Below are 22,156 nucleotides of genomic sequence, written 5' to 3'. Positions count from 1 at the left end.
GTTTTCTATGTGAAGAGAAACCGGCAATCCAAACTTCAAATGATATAAGTGAAGCACATGAAGCATTCTATAAAGACATACTCAAAAGATATAAGTGAAGTGCAATGAGCATTCTAAAAATCAACCATGGACTATCTCATACTAGCATGGTGCATAAAACAAAATGAAAAATAAACACAAAAGACGCTCCAAGATTTACGCATATCATATGAACGAAACAAAAACTGAAACATACTGATACTTGTTGAAGAAAGATGGGATGCCTTCTGGGGCATCCCCAAGCTTAGAGGCTTAAGTCTCCTTGGATATTTACTTGGGGTGCCTTGGGCATCCCCAAGCTTGAACTTTTGCCTCTCCTCCTTCTTCTCATATCGAGACCTCCTCGATCTTTCAACACTTCACCCATACAAAACTTAACAGAAAACTCGGTGAGATCCGTTAGTATAATAAGGCAAACCGCTACTTTAAGTATGTCGGCGTTCTGGGAACGGGGGTCCCCAGACTTGCCTGCCTGTGGCCTGTGGCGTGGCTCAAGGGGCGGCCCAGCATGGCCCATCTTCATCAGCACGAGCTCAAGACCCTCGCGAGGGGCCAAGCCTCGCGGGGCGGACGACAAGAGGCTTCCTCAGGCACGGCCTCATCAGGCTGGCTCGCGAGGAGGCAGAGAGATCGAGGCGGGGTACCTCACGAGGTGCCCATGACACAAGCCATGACGACCAAGGGCGCCAGGCGGGCGCCAGCCCGCGCAGTGTCCTTCTTTCCTCTTTGGTGCAAAGGGAGCAAGCGCAGGCGAGAGCATCAAGCAAAGGCATCCATTTCAGTGCAACAAGACCAAGACCAGCAGAACGGCCAGATGGAGGTCATCGTGGAGCCCAAGCCGGCGTCATCACCAGAGCCTTTAGCAGGCGAGGACCAACTTTAGTCAGGATAAGTGTACTAGATGTTCCCCTTCAAAATGGCCAATTGTTGGCGCCCTTCCCGCTTAATATTTGGGAGGAGGCCCAGGGCCTTTGCCTATAAATAGGACTAGCCACCACAAGATAGAGGGAGATGGGATCCTCACCAGGAAACCAGTAGAGAGAGCGACTGGACTCCCCCCAGTAGTTCATCGCACCAGCCAAGGACAGACCCTCGCAAGGCTGTTCTCCCTTGTATTGTTCATCATCAGCCCAAGAGGCAATCCACCACACCACACATTGGAGTAGGGTATTACACCAGTGGTGGCCCGAACCAGTATAAACTATATGTCTCTTGTGTTGTTCCTTTGATTGCTTAGTTCATAGCGAGGCGGTGAGTTGTAGGTAGGTAGAAGGCTAGATCTCCGCGCGCACCCCAGAGTTCGAACCTAGAGGGTCTGCCGAAACCCGAAATCCGATATTTGGCGCGCCAGGTAGGGGTGCGCTGGAATTCGCCTTCCGCCGCCCTGTTCTTCACCGACCATCGCGTCCATGTCAGACGCTCGTCGGGCCCGCGCCGAGCACCGAGCCGCTCTCGCTTCCCGCATCGCCCAGACGGCCCCCGTCGGCGGCCACCCCCATCGTTCCCCGTCGCCTGCCGTCAACACCGCCACCGGCCCGGCGGGGAACGAGCAGCAAGCATCGTCCCAGCATCCATCCATGAGGTGAGACGGCCGCACTGCCACTCCCTCGCTCGCCCCGGATGGCTCTTCGTCCCGCGCACCACGCGCGGCCATGGAGGCTCGAGCTGCGCTCATCGCGGCAAACGAGCTCCTGCGCTACCGCCTAGTCGACGACGTCTATGAAGAGTGGCTCAACCGCGTCGCCGAGCTCGTCCACGCCACAGGGGGCTCCCCCGCGCCATCCTTCTCGCTGCACCGCGCCCCGCCCTGCACGGGCAATGAAGCTCCGGGGGCGCCTCAGCCGCCTCCTCCTCAAGAAGGCACCCTGGCCCCAAGGCGTGTGGCCCCTAGACGAAACCCACCCCGTCCGGCGCCAGCGTAGCAAGAGCGGAGCTGCCAAGAGGTTCCTCGCCCCCAAGAAGCTGCCCGAGTGCTCCCTGCACCGGTCCGTCACGACCACGCTCCTGTCCCAGCGCGCCAAGACCCCACGCTGCTCCCAGCTGCAGCGCATGGGGGCCCGCAAGACCAAGCTCCCCGTCACCAGAGGCCTCCCGTGGCCACGGCAGGATGTCGCGCCTACACCGCCGGGCTGCGCGGTGTCGTGTGGCCCCGCAAGTTCAAGCCAGACCTGCCTCCTCGCTACGACGGCACCGCCGACCCTGCGGAGTTCCTCCAGCTCTACGAGCTGGGCATCGAAGCCTCCAACGGGGACGAGAAAGTCATGGCGAACTGTTTCCCATGGCACTCAAGGACGGGGCCCGCACCTGGCTCCTGAACCTGGCACCAGGCACGATCTCCTCCTCGGACGAGATGCGCACCCGTTTCATCGCCAACTTCCAAGGTACTCGCGACCGGCCACCTGCCATGAGCGACATGCGCCGCATCAAGCAGCAACCAGGGGAGACCCTGCAGAAGTACATCCAGCGCTTCAACAACGCACGTCTCAAGATTCCCAAGATGACCGAGGAGGCCATCATCTCAGCCTTCTCCGACGGCGTGTGTGACATCAAGATGAAGGAGGAACTGGCAATGCATGAAGATCTGTGCACTTCCTTGGAGCTGTTCAACTTGGCAACCAAGTGCGCCAGGGCTGAGGAAGGGCGCCTTTCCCTCCTCGAGCTGCCAGCCACCGACCCAGAAGAGAAGAAATCCAAGGCCAAGGACGTGAAGCGCAAGGGGGCTGCCATGCTCACGGCAGAACCAGACACCAAGCATGGCAGAGATCAGCCCGAGTCTTTCAAGGGCAGCCGGTACTGTGTGTACCATGACCTCCACACCCACAACACCAACGAATGCAAAGAGCTCCGAGCCATGCGAGAAGGAAGGGTCGGCCGACGTCCTGACCGCAACGATCGCGGCTATGGCCGAGGGGGAGGAAGGAACACAGGACGCTGGGAAGACCGCGACCCTCGCCAAGGGTGGCGCGACCAACCTCGCGAGGATCGCTGGCAGGATCAGCCTCGCGAGGGAGACTGGAGGGATCGGCCTCGCGAGGATCGCCCGCAAGGAAATGCAGGCCTCCCTCCATTGCCGCCGCAGCCAAGGAGAAATGAGGACCATCATCAGGACGAGGGGGCTGGGGGCTTACAGGAGCCGCGCGCGATCGCCTGCATCCTGGGCAGAGCTCAAGCCCCAGCCTCTCAACGCATCTTCAAGCAGTTCGCCTGCGATGTGAATGCAGTCCTCCCTAAGCTTGAAGCCACGCACCCCCTCAGGTGGTCAGCGTGCGCCATCACGTTCAGCTCAGTGGATCAGCTCAAGTGCGCGGCCACAGCCAGAGTCCTCCCAATGCTTTGCTCCCCAGTCATCAGCAATGTGCAAGTCACCAGGACCCTCATTGATGGCGGGATGTTCAACAATCTCCAAGTGCCTTACGATCAGCTCCAGCCAACCAGGCCCATCTCCGGAGTCACCGACGGCTCCACGGTTCCAATTGGGCAGGTCCGCCTCCCTGTCACCTTCGGGGCGCGCGACAACTACCGCACCAAGCTCATTGACTTCGACGTCGCCCACATTTGCCTGCCGTACAACGCCATCCTCAGCTACCCAGCTCTCGCCAAGTTCATGGCCGTGACTCATCACGGCTACAACATCCTCAAAATGCCAGGAAGCGGTGGAGTCATCATGGTGCCTTATGAAGAAATAGACGCGGTGTGTTCCCTGGAACGAGCTTTTCAGGCTGCATCACTTGAAGACCCAGATTGCGGGAGCGGGAGGCTCCCTGAGACCGCCCACAAGAAGAAGAAGACATCGCCAGGCCCGACCCCTAAGGAGGCAGGCCCCTCAGGGTCTACGCCTGCTCAGGGGGTACCTCCTTCTGTCGCATAAGGAGGCGCGCCCGGCGCCCTCCTCAAGCAGGGCTCGGGGGCTCCCACCTAGAGGGCCACCGACCTTGCTAAGGTCACGAGGGAGGCGCTTGGGCACCACTTGGAGGCGTGTTTCAGAACATATTTCCCTCAGGAAGGAGCAAAGCAAGGAGGGCCAAACCCTTAGGAGTTCATCAGTCAGATCACACAGGAGTTGCAGGAGTCAAGAATCATGAGTGGCAACTGCCGCTTACCCGCTGCAGCTCCCCATCCAGGTGAGGATGGCGGGCTACGCGTCTGCATCGACATCCCAGGGCTCAACGGAGTCGCCTCTCAGGAGCGCTTCTGGCCCTCACGTGTGGGGCGCTGCGGAGGCCCACGCCACAGCTACGTTTGCATGCCCTACGGCTTGCCGAACGCGGCCGCGGTGCACCAGCGCCTCATGAGGAGCATCATGGAGGCTCAGGAGGCCAGGCGTTCTGCAGTCCTGGCGGAGATGGAGACGGTTCGCGAAGAGCCACCAGCGCCTCCGGAGCCTCCCGAGGCTCCTGGGCCTGGGGGCTCGTGAAGATCGGCTCCCGCAGCCCGCTACGTCTACTACTTCAACACCCCTTCGTCGTCAACACTATCAGGTGACATCTTTCAAGTTTCGTTTCCAGCTGGGAGCACCCTCAGGGCTGCATCATTCCTAGGCCGCGTGGGTCCGTCCCTGCGGCATGTATCCCTTTTGCTCGTGGTCTTAGCTTACTCTGTTGGGGGCGCCCCTCGGGCTGCATCATCCCCAAGTTGCTCGGGTCAGACCCGGCGACGTGTATCCCTCTTGCATTTATTTTTGGGCCATGCATTCGACCCATCATGCTTGTTATTTGGTGCCTGTCTGTGGCACCTCTTCTTCCTTGATGTCGGAAGCTTGCGCGTTAAAGGGGGGGTGCCTGAGCATCGCGACTCAGGGCTCTTACCGGGTCTCCAGCCCTCACCCTCTGGCTTTGCCCACGGCATCGTGCCCCGGCAAACCAGTGACGGCTGAGACCAGCTCGAGGGCCGGGACCCGAGGACGTAGAGCATCGACATCTAACCAAGCTTGCGCGTTAAAGGGGGGGTGCCTAAGCATCGCGACTCAGGGCTCTTACCGGCTCTCCAGCCCTCACCCTCTGGCTTTGCCCACGGCATCGCGCCCCGGCAAACCAGCGACGGCTGAGACCAGCTCGAGGGCCGGGACCCGAGGACGTAGAGCGTCGACATCTAACCAAGCTTGCACGTTAAAGGGGGGGTACCTAAGCATCTCGACTTAGGGCTCCTACCAGCTCTCCAGCCCTCACCCTCTGGCTTTGCCCACGGCATCGTGCCCCGGCAAACCAGCAACGGCTGAGACCAGCTCGAGGGCCGGGACCCAAGGACGTAGAGCATCGGCATCTGGCCAAATTTGCAGGAACACATCATAAGTTAAGGCCTAGTGCCAGGCGCAACCCGCCTTGAGGTAGGGCCCCGTGAGTCCCGCGCTGGCTCACGGGTGCCCAGATACACCTCCTCATGCCCTACCGTGCCGGCCACGTGTCAGGGTGGGGCTGTATACGCCCCGGGGGCTCCTCTCGGAGGGGAGCCCCCTCCCACGCACCAGTGGAAGCACCATGCTCCGCGCTGGCTAACGACACTGCCGAGGAGCGGCTATGCCCGTACACATACGGAAGCGCTATGCTCTGCGCTGGTGATAAACAACTGAGGGTGGCCCTTGGCCGCATCAACCTTAGGGAGCCCAGAGCTCAGTGTCTGGTCTCATCACAACGCCTCCCCTCGGGAGTGCCGCGCGAGGGGGCTGGGCACGGGGGCTGCACCTGGGTCACGCCCAGACGTACGCCACCCAGCCAGGCCCCTCGGGCCTGGTTCGTCGTGTGTCTCTCCCCGAGCGAAGCTAAGGTACGAAGGCCATTTGAGCGTCAAGGGGGGCTCCTGAGCATCGCGACTCAGGAGCCTAACTGGTCACGTAGCCCCTCACTCCTTAGTTCCGAAAGGCTAACGGTGGTTGAGGTATGCGCGGGGCCGGGCTCTGCAGACGTAGAATGGTAGATTCACCCACACATCTCACCTCCCTACTTGTTGTTCGTGCGCCAAGGGGGACTCCTGAGCATCGCGACTCAGGAGCCTAACTTGTCACGTAGCCCCTCACTCCTTGGTCCCGTCCTGGTTTCCGGTCGGGGCTAACAGCGGCTGAGGTATGCGCGGGGTCAGGCTCTACCGGCGTAGAACATAAGCAAGTAGGAAGAGCGCAAATTTCAAGGAATTCAAAAGCAAATATTACAGTCCATAACTGTTATCACGACACCAAACACAAGTTTAAATGCCTCCCCAAGGCATGATGCATGTTGCAGAAGCTGAAAGCAAGACAGGAGCCACGACGGAGTCATTTGTTGGCGGCGGAGCTGCGCGAAGCGGGTTCGCCTCATGGAGCCGCAGGACCGGCAGCGCCTCGCTTCGGCTTGGTGCTGAAGGCCCGGAACTTCGACAGCAGAGCCTCCGCATGACCCTTCACGGCCTCAGCAGCGGCAGCGGCAAGCTCACCGCTCACTGGCTCCAGCAGGCTGTCGAGGTCAACGTTGGGGTCGCGAAGGAAGACGTGGGTAAGGACCCGCGTCAGCGCTACAGAAGACAGGACGCGCGCCTCGGCCTTAGCCGTAGGGCCAAGGCCAAGGGTGACATCTTCAAGAGCACGGACCATGAAGGGGAGCAGCTTGGTGGGGCCATCCTCGGTGCCGGCCAGCGGGCTTTCCAGGCCGTTGTCGTAGAGCGACTTTAACAGGGCGCGAACCTTCACCTTCGTCTCCGTGAAGGCCTCGCGGTCCTCGGCAAGGATCCGCGCCTTGCCGTCCAGCTCGGCCTTCCACGCCTCCAACTCCTGCTCCAGTGCGCCCAGGCGGTCACGGTGCTTGTTAAGCTTGGCATCTCGGTCCTTCATGGCCGCCTCGCGAGCCTTCAGGTCTTCCTCCTTCTCTTGGCGGATGCGGACCTCCTCGGCAAGCTGGTCCCGCAGGCCCTCCAGTTTGCTCTCCAGCGCCTTGCAGCGACCTTGGGCATTAGCCGTCTCTCCCAAGGTAGCGTCTCGAGCAGCCTTAGCCCCGAGGATGACCTGCTTCTCCTCATCGCAGGCCGTCGAGGCCTGAACCAACGCCGCTCGAATCGAAGCATCAGAGCGAATCCAGCCAGAAGCCAGCTCCAAGCGCCCGGCCACCAAGCGAGGGTCGGCGCCCAGAAGATCCTGCCGCAGTCGGCCCAGTTCGGCAGTGGCGCGGTCCAGGATGGTGAAAGGAGTCGGAGAGACAGCAGTTGGTGGAGTAGGAGGAGAGGGCGGCAGCATAACCACAGCATCCTGAGGCAGGACCTGCTGCACCCCAACAGCTGTGGCGATGGCATCAGGCAAGGATACTTCAGGAGTCGCTTGGGCCATGGAGGCTAAGCTCGCCCCAGCCAGCTCCACCAGGCCTCGTCAGGACGACCGGGCAGGAGAGGCCTGTGCCTTGCAGCCACCTCCTTTCGTGGGCAGAGGCGCTGCCCCGGATGGAGCCTCAGGAGCCCCCTTCAGTTTCTTTGCCGCAGGCGCCAGCCTAGCCAAGAGATACAGACATCAAGCCTCAACGACAAAGCAAGGAATAAAACAAGAATCAAGCACTTACTGGTCGCCGCTCGCGAGCTTGAGCAACCTCCGACCATACTTGAAGCCCGAGAGCCAGCTGCTAGGATCAGCCTCGAGAGGCTCGGAAGCAGGAGGCCCGTCTGAGGATCGCCTCGGAGCCGGGGCAGACCCGAGGGGGGCCAGCCCAGACCTGGCCTTCTTCGAGATCGGGGGCAAGCTTCCGCCGCCCCGCTCGTCATCATCCTCGTCGTCACTCGGCGGGAGGCAGAGAGCGCGGGGCCTGCGCCGGGGGAGAGGCGCTCTTGACTCCCCGTCGGTAGCCTCGGAGTCAGGCTCCCCTTCCCGCTCCTCTTCTTCCTCCTCTTCGCTGGAGTCGCCGGAGGACACGTCCACCGTCGCCTGGGCCGCCGGGTCCTTGGGAGCCTCCGTGGGCACGGTCCCGTCCCCATTGAAGACGGGCATGGAGTCCACCACCTTCTCCCAATCATCTCGAAGAAACAGGGGCACAGGGGCGCCCTCCAGCCTCGCCACGTCTCCTCCGACCAGAGATTGGAGGACCGCGGCCAGGTCTTCGTCGGCCAAGACTGCGGGGCTCAGGTGGGGCCTCCACAGCGGAAGCGAGTACTTATGAAGCGGGGCCACCTGGTGCTCCAGGAACTCCCTCAGGAGCGACGCACTAGTCAGCTTCACCACCGACATGTTGCCCGGCCTCAGATCTGCGTCCATCTTCTCCAACACCGGCTTCGCGCGGGGGTCCACGAGTTCCGCGCGAGACCAATCATCGGAGCTCGTGGGCTGCCCCGTGGGCAGAATCAGCCGAGGGTGGATGCGCCTAGCATCTACCATGACCCATTTGCTCCTAAAGCCCTCAATCCTCTTCCCGGGCTTCGAGATGGCGTTGGAGCCGCCATACGCGACAAAGCTCGCGCACGCGAAGATGGCACCACGAGAGGGCCGGAGGGAGAAGTACTGGCGCAGCAAGGCCACTGAGGGCTGCACTCCGACGTGAGCCTCACAATAGTAGGCGAAGATCGCCAGAATAAGAACAAAGTTGGGGTGGAGATGCAGAGCTTGCAGGTTGTAATGGCGGAGGATAGAAAGGAAAAACTCTTAAAAGGGAGGCACCAGACCGGCAGCAATGGCGCTTACGAAGAGCGGATAGAAGGTGCTCCCTCGGGCCTCAGGAAGGGCGGAGCCGGCCTTGAACACCTTCGCCCCGTCGATGCCTTGCGCCGCCACCATCTGGCGCATCTGGGCAAGGCTCGCCTCTGACACGTTTGGCGAGTCCAAGGCGGGCGAGTACCAAGATTCAGCCGGGGTCTGGCGAGGCGCCATGTCTTGCTAGAGCGCGCGGTCAAGGTAGATCTGAAGATTTCGGAGGCGGGAAGGGAGAGCACAAGAAAGGGGATCTGGGCAATGACCGGAGGAAGCAAGGGAAGCAAAGCCTAGGCAGATGCCGCTCTTTTGTCGATTCACGCAGTTGCGGAGCCGCCCACGTCCAATCAACCACCACGCGGCGCCCGAGGCCGCAGGCTATTAGGGCCCGCGGCGCTTCGCACTTGCCCCTTCACCTCTCTACCCAGCCAAGTCCGGGCGCGCCTTGGGCCATGGGGCTACTATCGGCGTTCTGGGAACGGGGGTCCCCAGACTTGCCTGCCTGCGGCCTGCGGCGTGGGTCAAGGGGCGGCCCAGCATGTCCCATCTTCATCAGCACGAGCTCAAGACCCTCGCGAGGGGCCAAGCCTCGCGGGGCGGACGACAGGAGGCTTCCTCAGGCACGGCCTCGTCAGGTTGGCTCGCGAGGAGGCGGAGAGATCAAGGCGGGGTACCTCACGAGGTGCCCATGACGCAAGCCATGATGACCAAGGGCGCCAGGCGGGCGCCAGCCCGTGCAGTGTCCTTCTTTCCTCTTTGGTGCAAAGGGAGCAAGCGCAAGCAAGAGCATCAAGCAAAGGCATCCATTTTGGTGCAACAAGACCAAGACCAGCAGAACGGCCGGATGGAGGTCATCGTGGAGCCCAAGCCGGCGTCACCACCAGAGCCTTTAGCAGGCGAGGACCAACTTTAGTCAGGATAAGTGTACTAGATGTTCCCCTTCAAAATGGCCAATTGTTGGCGCCCTTCCCGCTCAATATTTGGGAGGAGGCCCAGGGCCTTTGCCTATAAATAGGACTAGCCACCACAAGATAGAGGGAGATGGGATCCTCACCAGGAAACCAGTAGAGAGAGCGACTGGACTCCTCCTAGTAGTTCATCGCACCAGCCAAGGACAGACCCTCGCGAGGCTGTTCTCCCTTGTATTGTTCATCATCAGCCCAAGAGGCAATCCACCACACCACACACTAGAGTAGGGTATTACACCACAGTGGTGGCCCAAACCAGTATAAACTCTGTGTCTCTTGTGTTGTTCCTTTGATTGCTTAGTTCATAGCGAGGCGGTGAGGTGTAGGTAGGTAGAAGGCTAGATCTCCGCGCGCACCCCAGAGTTCGAACCTAGAGGGTCTGCCGAAACCCGAAATCCGACAAAGTACTGTTGAAAACTCATTCATATTTTGTTTTTGCATTGTAGCTACTATATTATAAACTCCATGGCTTATACCACTGATACAATCGATAGTTTCATCAAAACAAGTAAAACAACGCATCAAAAACAGAATCTGTCAAAAACAGGATAGTTTGTAGTAATCTGAACTTTGACAATACTTCTATAATTCCAAAAATTCTGAAAAATTAGGAAAAAATAAACATTTTGCATAGCAACACTATGTCAAAATTTCAGAAACTTTTGACGTTCCAGAAAAAAATTGAAAATTCACGCACTACAGCCAAAGTTTCTGTTTTTGCACCGCACGTACCAACAAGCAATCTAATCACCCTAAAGACAAATTTTGGCACATTATTTTTATGATACAATGATTTGTACAAGGGGATAATTATTTTTTTGAGAAACTTCCATGAAAAATTCTGCATTGTTTCCATGAGCATGAACACAAGTGTTCAAGGTCGACCCTCATTCTCCGATGCATATAACATTCCGATCGCTTCTCTTTCTGAAAAAAGTTTTTAAGTTCCCCTTTATTTTTTTTGTTTTTGAACTTTATAAAAGCACACAACAAAAGTAAAATGACTCTCTAAAACTTCCGGGTTGTCTCCCTAGCAGCGCTTTCTTTAAAGCCATTAAGCTAGGCATAAAGTGCTCAAGTAATTGATCCACGCGGATCCCAAGGTATATCAAAGCCAATTTTAATTAGCAATGATTTTGCAATCTAATAGTGAGAAGAAAGCAACATATATCATGCAATGACGAAGTCTAACTCTCTTCCTGTGCATCAGCATGTCATAAAAGAACAATTCATGCACATCAAGTAAATGCCAATGCATAGGTAAGCAGTTTCTTGCAATTTTATCGTGTTGGAACATAGAGAGGTTGAGATGTAGTTCCTCTCTCACAATGATTGCAAGTAGGAGCAGCAAGCACATGCATATTATATTCATCAAAATCATCAGATGTAGTAGCAAAACGCAACCCATCAATATAATACTTAATAAGAGCAAACTTCTCCGGTATAGTGTAGTTTGGAGAATTCAAAAAGATAATAGAACTATCATGTATGGGTGCAATAGCAACAATGTCATTCTTAACATAAGGACCTATAGCAAGTTCATCTCCATAAGCATAATTCATATTGGCATCATGGCCACAAGCATAGCAAGCATCAATTTCATCAAAAAGGGATATTTCAAATGAATTAACGGGATCATAGCAATTATCATTGCATTCGTCCTTCGATAAGTACGAAGGGAAATTAAACAATGTATGAGTTGAAGAGTCACTCTCATTAGAAGGTGGGCAGGGGTGATCAATCTGCTCTTCCTCCTTTTGTTCTTCACTCTCCTCCTCATCTTTTTCATCTAATGAGCTCACAATTTCAGCAATTTCTTCTTCCATAGACTCCTACAAAATGTTAGTCTCTTCTTGGACAGCGGAGGAGTCTTCAATATATGGTTTAACATAAGCATTAGAAGCATAGTTTTCATAGCAATATTTAAGTATAACAAAATTTTCAGTTTTCTAAAGAGTAGCATCATACTTTTCAATCAAAGAAGCAATTTCATAAGCATCCTTAAAAGCAACAAATCTTCAATTTGTTCCAGGGCCGTCCAAGGGCCTTTGCGACCGCACAGGGCCCCCAAATTCTAGGGGCCCCCTGTTTTGGGACAATTTTTGTATATGTTTTGATTTGGGCCCTTTTTCCGCAGCTAATCGCGGGCTCCCTCGAACTGGGCCTGCTCCAACATCTCCCGAACCGAGCCCTAGTTCCATCTACACAGCCTACCGATCCATCGATCAATCTATCGATCTTTCCCAAGACGAATTGACAGATGTGCGCCGTTGCCGTAGGGAGACCTAGGCTAGTGGTGTTGTCTCATTTTTTGTTGCTTTGTTCCTTTGGTTTTTGCAAAAGTGATTCTTCATTTCCTGCCCGGAGACACAGCTCAGTTCGTAGCCCTTCTCGTATCAAGAACTAATTCCATGATTCATCTTGCCGCCGGTCACTCGGAAAGTCGTAGCAAATCAAAACACACAAGTTGAAGCAGCAGGTAGCCAAGTGCGCAAGACCAAGGCAAGGGCATCATCGATCTATCTAACAGGTGTGCTCAAATTAAATCCTTATTTAATTTAGACTATTTTGCGCTATTGAATAATTATATTAGTGAGTATATTGTGTGCATATGCATCAATTCATCAATCAACTTTTTTAAGGAATATATAAAGTTGGTTAGTTGATCAAGTTGACACACACCGAGATTTCCAAGATAGTTGCTTGTTTAACATTCAGGTCGTCTATTTTTGTTGTATTATCTCGACTAGCCTGTAATTTATGCAGTGTTTGAATTTATTCAAATTTCTTTTCTTAAAATTCAAGTATTCTAGAATTTTTAGGGCAACAATTGTATTTCGCACAGGGGCCTCATATTTCTGGAGACGGCCCTAATTTGTTCAACATCACAGTAATTATAAACACCCTTGGCATAAGAAGATAAGATTTCATTATTACTAAACTCACATTGGTAGGGAAGGTGTTTCTTAAGGTCTTCATAACAACAAGGAAAATCATATATTTCGCATAAATTCAAAGCATACCAATACAAATTATTAATATGATACCACAAAAGTTTTCCTTTTTGAGATAAGCGGTGTCGCACAAAATGAGCATGCTCATCTAATGATTTGCCCTCAACTAAGCTAGTTGGGGTTTTTAGCACGAGCACAAAGGGATCAAAAATGATCCAAGTAGAAAGCTTCAACAGTATGATAGATTTTGGGTGGTTCTTCAACCATTGGTTTAACAGGTACAACTAATTTTTTCGGTATTTTGCATTTTCTACCCATAACTAAAGATAGAAAACAAGGGCAAAAAATAAAAATTACTTAGTGATAAAGCAAACAAGCAGATACGAGAACATTCACCACACGCTATTGCTCCCCATCAACGGCGCCAGAAAAAAGGTCTTGATAACCCACAAGTATAGGGGATCGTTTGTAGCCCTTTTCGATAAATAAGAGTGTCGAACCCGACAAGGAGCTAAAGGTAAAACAAATATTCCCTCAAGTTCTATCGACCACCGATACAACTCTACGCACGCTTAACGTTTGCTTTACCTAGAACAAGAATAAAATTAGAAGTACTTTGTAGGTGTGGTAGGATAGGTTTGCAAGATAATAAAGAACGTGAAAATAAAAAGTTAGGCGTTGTTTAGATAAAGAAACGATTAACTTAGTATAACGAGTGTGGATTGGTAGTGGTAGGATTTGCGGAATTATCCCTTAGAAATTGACTACGTTACTAGACCAATAGCAAGTTTTTATATGGGAGAGACCACTGCTGGCATGTCATCCCTTACCTGGAACTCTATGCACTTATGATTGAAACTATTAGCAAGCATCCGCAGCTACTAACATTCATTAAGGTAAAACCCAACCATAGTATTAAGATATATATATTGGTCCCCCTTCGATCCCGTATGCATCAATTTCTATGGTAGGAAGAAGCTTCTGTCATCCTTGCCCTCCAATGCATATCCTATCAACATACAACTACCAGGCCCTATGGTGTGATCCACACACACGCTCATATGATGGGCACCAAAGGACAGCAATATAACCACAAGCAAATTAAACCAATCATAGCAATTCACCAATTACCGGTAGGACAACAAAAATCTACTCAAACATCATAGGATGGCAACATATCATTGGATAATAATATGAAGCATAAAACACCATGTTCAAGTAGAGGGTACAACGGGTTGCAGAAGATGGACCGCTCAATATAGATGGGGGGAGGTGATGAAGATATTGGTGAAGATGACGGAGTTGTTGGAGTAGATCGCCGTCACACGATGATTGCCTCGGCGGTGTTTCGGCGCCATCGGGAGAGAGGAGGAGAGAGCCCCCTCCTTCTTCTTTTTCCTTGGCCTCCCCCTAGATGGGAGGAAAGTTCCCCCTCTGGTCCATGGTTGCCATGTCGGCGGAGGGGGCAGGAGCCCCTCCTAGATTGGATCTATCCATCTGTTCTCTTCTGTTCCGCGTTCATGTTTTTTGGCCCTTCACCATTTCTTAAATCCCCGGAGATCCGTAACTCCGATTGAGCTGAAATTTTTACACGATTTTTCCCCATAAATTATGTTTCTTGCGCCCGAAGAAGGGCCCCAACCGACTTACGGGGAGGCCACGAGACACCTGGGCGCGCCCTAATGGGTGGTGGAGGCCGTGGGCCTTCGTTTGCGTTGATTCCACCTCCTAAAAATCACATATATTCCAAAATAATTCTTCGTATATTTTTATCGCATTTGGACTTTGTTTGATATGGACATTCCACGAAATAAAAAACATGCAATAAACAGGAACTGGCACTGGGCACTGGATCAATATGTTAGTCCAATAAAATCATATAAGTTGTTGCCAAAAGTATGTGAAAATTGTATAATATTGACATGAAATAATAAAAATATAGAGATACGACGGAGGCGTATCACGCTTCTGCTCGGGGTCCTAGCCTCCGTCAGCGTCACAGCCGGAGGTCCACATATCGCGCCACATGGTGGCGAATCTGTGTGCGGTAGCGGAGTGGTGCGGCGGATTTGGGTTGCCAGCAACAAGAATCGAACAGGAAAGAAAGGATTATGATGACGGGGAAATATGGTTTCGCCCTGTATAGCGGCAGTGGACCCATATATATACTGCCATGGGTGGCCTATACAGGGTCTGGTCAGGTCAAAAAAAGTCAAATCCATATACTCGCCGGAATTATACAGGTCGGGTGTTTTTACAGCGAGCGTCGGATAGAGATGCTATTAGGAAGAAAAATGTGTGTCGACAGGCGAAAAAGCATTGCAGAGGCCGGTCTGCAGGCAGCTCTGAATCCCACCCGCTTAACTAGCATGGGGATTTATGTTGCTAGACGTATTGCAATTAGCAGCCCCCACTTCAAGACCGTATATCACCGTATTCTAAGATAGGCCCCATGCTGGAGGTGCTTCCAATCTGAGCGAAAGCAGGTGGGCTGGCAGTAGGCACATGCTAGTACTGTGCATCATGTTTTCTTTGCAGAACAATACAACAGGTGTTTGAGTTTGTATTTAATCATCGGATACAGTTGAGATGATGGATTAAGGAGAATTTTTAGGGAGCGAAAAACGCTGGATGGGGCTACTTGAACGGCGCCACAACATTTCTTTAGAAAAATTTTAAGGTGGTCCGGAGCATTACGGACTGTTAAATTTTAATGAACTAATGGTTGATATATACAACAGGTAATAGGAGGTAATAGACCATTGATAATGGGATGGGGGTTAGACATTGTTGCGGTATAATTAAGGAAATAAATTATTATAATTTATTCCCTTTCTTTAAAACCTTGCATACATAGGAAAAAATAACAGATCCAATTAACGCCAGATGTTTTTGCCAATTATTTGTTTAGCTGATTTTTTCCCAACTATTTCCTTTTGCTGAACGTACCTTATCATTATGTCTAACAAATGAAATAAGAAGTTTGTCAAGTTCTGTGATATATGTTTACGCACGTTTTATTTTGTCGGTTGGGAGCTAAACAATAGAAAATGCATAGAAATTGTTTCTAGAAAACACCAAAAATGAATACTAGTTTTTTTTCTTTTGCATGGTAAATGAATACCAATGACAAAATCATAGCAAAAAAGCAGACAAAATACCATCAATATTTTTCTTTAACAAAGCACCCATGTGTACCAATGTTCTTGCACATTTTATTTCCTTGAGAAGAGAATGCATAACGGACAAAGTTTAGTGTATTTCTCACACAATAAAAGGTCAAACACGTTCCTAGCATGGCATGTGTACATCTAATTAATATTGCCTCTCTCAGAATAATGCGAGTACACATACTGTTAATTATGGTGATGAGTATTAGGTTGTAATCTAGACAAATTATAATAATGCCATTTGTAGATTGTAGTGTGTGTACAAATTTTTAGGATCCCATGGATATGTATCATATTTCACAACATTATAATTATCCATCTTTTTTCAGGGGAATTATGCGTCTTCATATGGTAAATACAACATAGACGTGTGAGGATTGAATGTTATTTTTAGTAGCTTAAAATAAAAAGACATGAGGGAAATATTTTAATAATTCCCTTTTGACAATAAATTGCCATAATATTATGTGTGGTCAAATATACCTTGATGAATGGATGGTTCCGATCAAATATTTCTCTTATCTCTTAGGGGCTAAAAGAACCATCTTGAAAGAGCTTTGGAAAAAGCACAACTAATTACTACCTCCGTCCGGGGTTTTTTAGTCCCGATTGTATTTTGGATCAAACTTTGATCACATGTTTCACTAATAAAATATTAATGTGTGCCATAAAAATATGTATTGTTTAATTTGTATTCAAATGTAGTTTTCAATAATATGATTTTTGCTACATATGAGTTACAATTTATTAGTTAAAGTTATTGCTAAAATATGACCGAAAATACGAGGTGACTAGTAAACCCGGTAGAAGGTAGTAATTACTTTGTCCGTCTCAAAATATAAGATTTTTTTACACTATGATAGTAAGTAGCTAATTGTACACTACTTTGAGGATTAGTTTTATAAAAACAGATAAATGAGCGGCGGCGTCCATTTATAGAAAATTGTCCAGACATGGCTGCAACATGCAACGATGAGGTGGCCGAATAAAAAAAATGATACTTTTGGCACCGCGAAGAGTGAGCCTTAGGCCCAATTCTTTTGGCCGATTTTCTAGAATCTTGGGAATCGAGCCTTCCCTCAGCTTCTTCTAAAATCTTGAACACATTTTTTTTGCAATCCTAGCTAGTTAGGATGTAAACAACTAGGATTGTCAAAAAAAATATGGGTTTAAGATTCTGAAAGAAACTGGATGGAGGGTCGATTCTCAAGATTTTGGGAGAATCGGCCAAAAAAAACTGGGCCTTAATTTCACCGTGTTTGATTTCATGCAGTCAAGTCAGTCATCACATTTCAAACGTATCCTACCAAGGCCCCTGGGCCTGATGGATATCCAGCACATTTCTTCCAAAGGCACGGGGAACTGTGTGGTACGGAAGTGACCAACGTTGTTCTTCGCATTCTACGTGGGGACGAGAGTCCTGAGGTGATTAATGAGACATTTCTTGTTTTGATTCCAAAGGTAAAGGACCCCACTAATCTTGCTCAATTCAGACCGATTAGTTTGTGCAATGTACTTTATAAAATTGCTTCGAAGGTCCTATCTAACAGACTGAAAAAGATACTCTCTGATATTATCTCTGAAGAGCAGTCTGCTTTCGTCCCCGGTCGGCTAATCACATACAATATCATTACTGCTTATGAATGTTTACATTTTATGAAGAGGAACAAAGCTAAATGCGACAGATTTTATGCTGTTAAGTTGGATATGATGAAGGCATACGACCGAGTTGAATGGAAACCACGTGAGTTTTTGTTAACGAGCAAACAATTTGTGCCAAGAGGTTTGACGTAAGTGTTGTTCAAAACAGTGCGAACCAATCCTTGGTGTTTGTTTGGGTAAACGGAATTAACGCCTAGGTTTACCAAAAACATGTTTTAGTAGGATTTTTAAAAGGAACTAGTTTTACTAATAGTTTTGGTTAGGAACATGCACAAAAACCTTGTGTTGATGATTAAACATGTTTAAGCACGACAGACAGGACCGCGTAAGAGATGATCCCGTCGTACTCCCTAGGTGCGCTCCATCATTTGGTCGCACACGAGATAGACAAACGATGAAGATTGGACAAGTTTTCACCCAATCCTGACGGGGTTGGGCACAACCGAACGAGGCATATGGAATTTTTTCCTAAAGGAATAACTTTCATTTGTACTACATTACATAGGGAATCTAGCATACACTGGAACCTCTTAAAAAAACCTTTATTCTTCATATGACTCAAATCCTATCGCATTTCAGAAGGCATGACATTTTACAGTTTTGCTAAAGCACATCTAGATGTGCTCTAAGTATTGAAGTCCTATGTCATTGATTTTACGCTAAGATTCATGCAAGCATTTTTTTTTGTCTTTTTTCTTTTTGTTTCTAGTTTGATTGAGCCACTTAGATGTGCAATAACTAGGCACATCTAGATATGCTCTAAGACTAGCCACAATGGAGAGTAACATACACTGGTAACATAGACATATCCCTAGAATATGTTACTATCTTCATAGTGGGTAGTAACATAAGTGTGGTATCATGGAAAGCTTCATCTATTGGGTACTTATATTGCATTGGGACATGTGATGTTACAGTAACTAGCTAAGTTACTCAAACTACCTCTCTCCTCATTAACTCATTGCCACATAAGCAAATTTGTTGAGTTGGACTCGATATCATTGTTGAAGTTACTTCCACTGTGGCTAGTCTAAGTATTGCACATCTAAGTCCTATGTCATTGATTTTACGCTAAGATTCATGCAAGTATTTTCTTTTGTCTTTTTTTTTTCTTTCTAGTTTGATTGAGTCACTTAGATGTGTAATAACTAGGGCACAGACAAACCTGACATTTAATATGTGTTTTTTTAGTTCCTACTTTTTTTTACAATCCTAATATGAATCAACCAAGCACTTAAAATTTTTCTAAGGATTTGAATCCCAACAATTCCTCCATAAATATTCCAATGTACCCGAATCCTTAAAGGTCCTACGCAAAATATGCGAATAAAAAGAAGTCATGCCCATGTATTCATCCGTGTACTTTCACCTTGGGCAGCCACTGAAACTCCAGCGACACATACATTTCGGCCCATTACAACCCGTTCCATTAGATCACACGCCCCCCCTCAATCGGACGGGCAGGGATGGCCAGGGATTAGGTTAATTCCCGTATAAATTGCCCACCCCACATTATCCCATCTCCTCCTCCCCACCCCTCTCCGTCGACAGCCGCCACCGCGCTCCACTTCCCCCACTTGCGCTGCGTTCTTCTCGCGTGTGAAGTCCAGGACCAGGACAAAGGTGAGTCGCGATCCCCTTTCTCTGAGATCGATGGCTAGTCTCAGCGTTTGAATCGGCGTGGAATCGCTAGATCTGGGTTAGTTCTGCCTTAGATTTGATGGGGTCGACGAGTCCCATGTGATTAGCGTCCGGGGTTCTGATTGAGTTCCTGATTCGCGTTTGCATCTAGGTTGAGTTCCTTCCGAATACCATTTGTAAACGCAGCATCGCTCTGTGATTTGCGTCCGGATCCAGTCTCTATTGATCATAGGCGATTAGCCTTTGAATTTTAATTTAGTTGCCATGATTGCTTCCTTTGCTAGAGGTGGTTGTTCGGTATCAAATGGCTTTTTGGTTCTGTTACATAGGAGTAGAATATTTTTAGTATGTTGATTTCTGCAATGGAAGCAAGTAAGCCCACGCATCAAAATCGTACAAAGAAATTTTACAATGATGCCAGACCACCATGATAGAGCAGGGTTCATGCGTCTGTCTGCTAGGGTTTGGATGTGTTCATATGGACGAGTTTCCATGTGATAAGTTTACATCTAAGTCATATGTCTCTTTTTTGACTAACCTCTCCATTAAATCTGTTTTAGGAATGGCTTCAAACAACACAAGGGGCAACGGAGAAAGGGCTACGTCCAGGTGTACTGATGGTAAGATCATTTTCTCTACTGATCTCCTGCATATCATATATGCAATTATGACTGCAGTTGGCACCGAGACCATCATCTATTTCAATAGTTTAAGGCTGATATTCAAACGGTTTTACAGCTCAGCGCTGAAAAATAAACCTCTGCTAGAGTTTAGGTTGGGAAGTGGACTTTAATCTTATATAAAGTATTCACACTATGACAATATACATGATTCCCAACAGGATTGCATAGCAGTATAGGAAAAACCATGTTTCAGCGCTTGCATAAATAGTGCATTAGTGTTATCTTATTGTTCCTAGCTTGAGTATCCGATAGTTCCTACCTCAACACATCACCTTATCAGAGAATGCTACTCCCTCCGATTGGAATTACTCGTCCAAAAAGAATGTATCTAGATGTATTTTAGTTGTAGATACATCCATTTTTATGACAAGTAATTCCGAACGGAGGGAGTATTAAACAAAAGGCATCCCATGCAAGTTTTCTATAATGATTTGATACCTTGAGCTGTTCATTGATTCAATGCATTCCCTAATGTGAGACTGGTCTGCATTATCTGCTGTAACTCGAGTGACTCTTTTCACCTGCCCAAAATGAAACATTAAACCAGTCAATGTATAAGAATACATACAAGTTAAAAATTTGCTGAAGAAAGAGATAATACAACATTGTACCTCTTTTGTTGCATCATTTATGGTGGGTAAGTTAGTTCTTAGCTCATCTGCCTGACAAAACGCAAGACATCGCATTACAACTGCAGGTTATGGAGAAAGTGAGATAACCCAAGTAAATTAACTGGTGGAGGAAGACAATGGACCTGTGTTGAGAATGCAATTCTGAAAGCAAAAAACTCTTAGTTTGGACTCGACGCGAGAAACTTTCATTAGCTCCAGGAAAAACTACAGCAAAGTTTAAATCCTCCATCGGTAGTGGTGCACCATATGTAACCAAAATATTAAACCAACCTGTTCACATTTTCCAAGCATTTCTTTATTGCTGTTGTAGTTCTGAGCTCGTAGATGAGAAGGATAGCGATTTAGGACAAAACAACATCTTATGTTTATCGATCGTTGATGATGTGTTTTGCATTTTGTTTGCAGCTGATCTATATGGAGGCGTCAATGTACTTGCTGGAGACGGTTTTGAGAGCCAGGGTAATATATCTAGTGCTACATTTTTCTGTTTCAGTCTGCTCTTAATTAATAATGAATAATCTGTTTGTTGCTTTATTCAGTAGGCTCCAAAGTTTCTATGTTAGCAAACTTATAAAAGCACATCAGAATTATGTTGCACCTTATGGCTTGTTTGTTTACACAGTTTACTCAAAAGAGATACACGCTGATGCTGTAAAGCTCAGTGTAAGAAGGGTCCGAACAAGCTTTGCCCACACAAAGATGCCATGTCCAGGGCTGATGTCATTAAGAATGGGAGCTATGGTGGCATGAAAATTGTCCACCCGTCACCAGGTAATACTCTCATATTCACTTCTCTTCAGCTATTTCATGGCATGAAATGCAAGGGCAGGCTCTTCTAAATACTGTGTGATTCCTGAATTATTTTCAGCTGTCACTGAGGATGTAGCGCAGAAGTAGATCAGGAAGACCTCGGGGCCACTATGCACAATATTTTTATCAGGTTTGCTAGCCTACTCGTTTGATCAGTTTACATTCCTGCAGTTAACATTTCATTAGCCTGACAGTTTAAGTAATTTGTCAGGTGTTGTTTCCAATGACATCTGAAGTTATTTGCTCCGGGGTTTCGTCATCACGCTTGTTTGCACGGTTCCGAGTACTCCAGTTTTTGTACTGAATGTATGGTCTTCTATGAGATGACTATCTGAAAGTGAAGTTTTTGTAATAGTACTATAATGATTCGTATGGTCATCTATGACCTGACTATTGCTATATATGTGCTATATATATGACTACTGCTGAAAGCAATAATGTCTTTTACCATGGTGTTGTGCTGTTCATGTTGAATCTTTGATTGTGAGTTCTTGAATTTTGTATTTGATATGATGGATTTTTTGAGAATTCAGTTGGTGGACAAAAATTGTCAGGCCAATGTTTTGCTACCCTAAAACTTGGCAATTTTTGATTCTTGAATTTTGTATTTGATATGATGTTTTTTTTGAGAAACCAGTTGGTGGACAAAAATTGTCAGGCCAATGTTTTGCTACCCTAAAACTTGGCAATTTTGGATCAAACCAACTAATTTTAAGAGATGTGTCGTGTACTCTGCCACATCCGTTGAAGAAATACCACTAATGCCGATTATGTTGTTGAAGAAAAACCCATTCTATTTGTTCTTAAATTCGCAGTGGACTTAATAACTTTTTCACAACAAATATTAATAAAATGACTAATGCAATGATAGGTTCAGTTAAGCAAACAAATTGAGCACGCACAATTCAATTTCATTCCAGCAAAAATTCAGTACAATTCAATTTTGAGTGCAAAACAAACAAAAAATAGAG

At 48.7% G+C, this 22,156-nt stretch overlaps 1 long non-coding RNA gene across 1 annotated transcript; it reads left to right on the top strand.

Moving 5' to 3' along the window:
* The first annotated feature begins 18,879 nt into the window (after positions 1 to 18,879).
* LOC123162486 (uncharacterized) lies at positions 18,880 to 21,635 on the top strand. Its single transcript, XR_006481312.1, has 6 exons — positions 18,880 to 19,042; positions 19,621 to 19,680; positions 20,781 to 20,834; positions 20,998 to 21,146; positions 21,244 to 21,315; positions 21,397 to 21,635. It is a non-coding gene; the product is annotated as an uncharacterized lncRNA (long non-coding RNA).
* The last annotated feature ends 521 nt before the right edge of the window (positions 21,636 to 22,156 follow it).

The sequence above is a fragment of the Triticum aestivum genome, chromosome 7B (assembly GCF_018294505.1).
Source record: "Triticum aestivum cultivar Chinese Spring chromosome 7B, IWGSC CS RefSeq v2.1, whole genome shotgun sequence".
Lineage (NCBI taxonomy): Eukaryota > Viridiplantae > Streptophyta > Magnoliopsida > Poales > Poaceae > Triticum > Triticum aestivum.
This window is presented reverse-complemented; position numbering and strand designations above follow the sequence as displayed.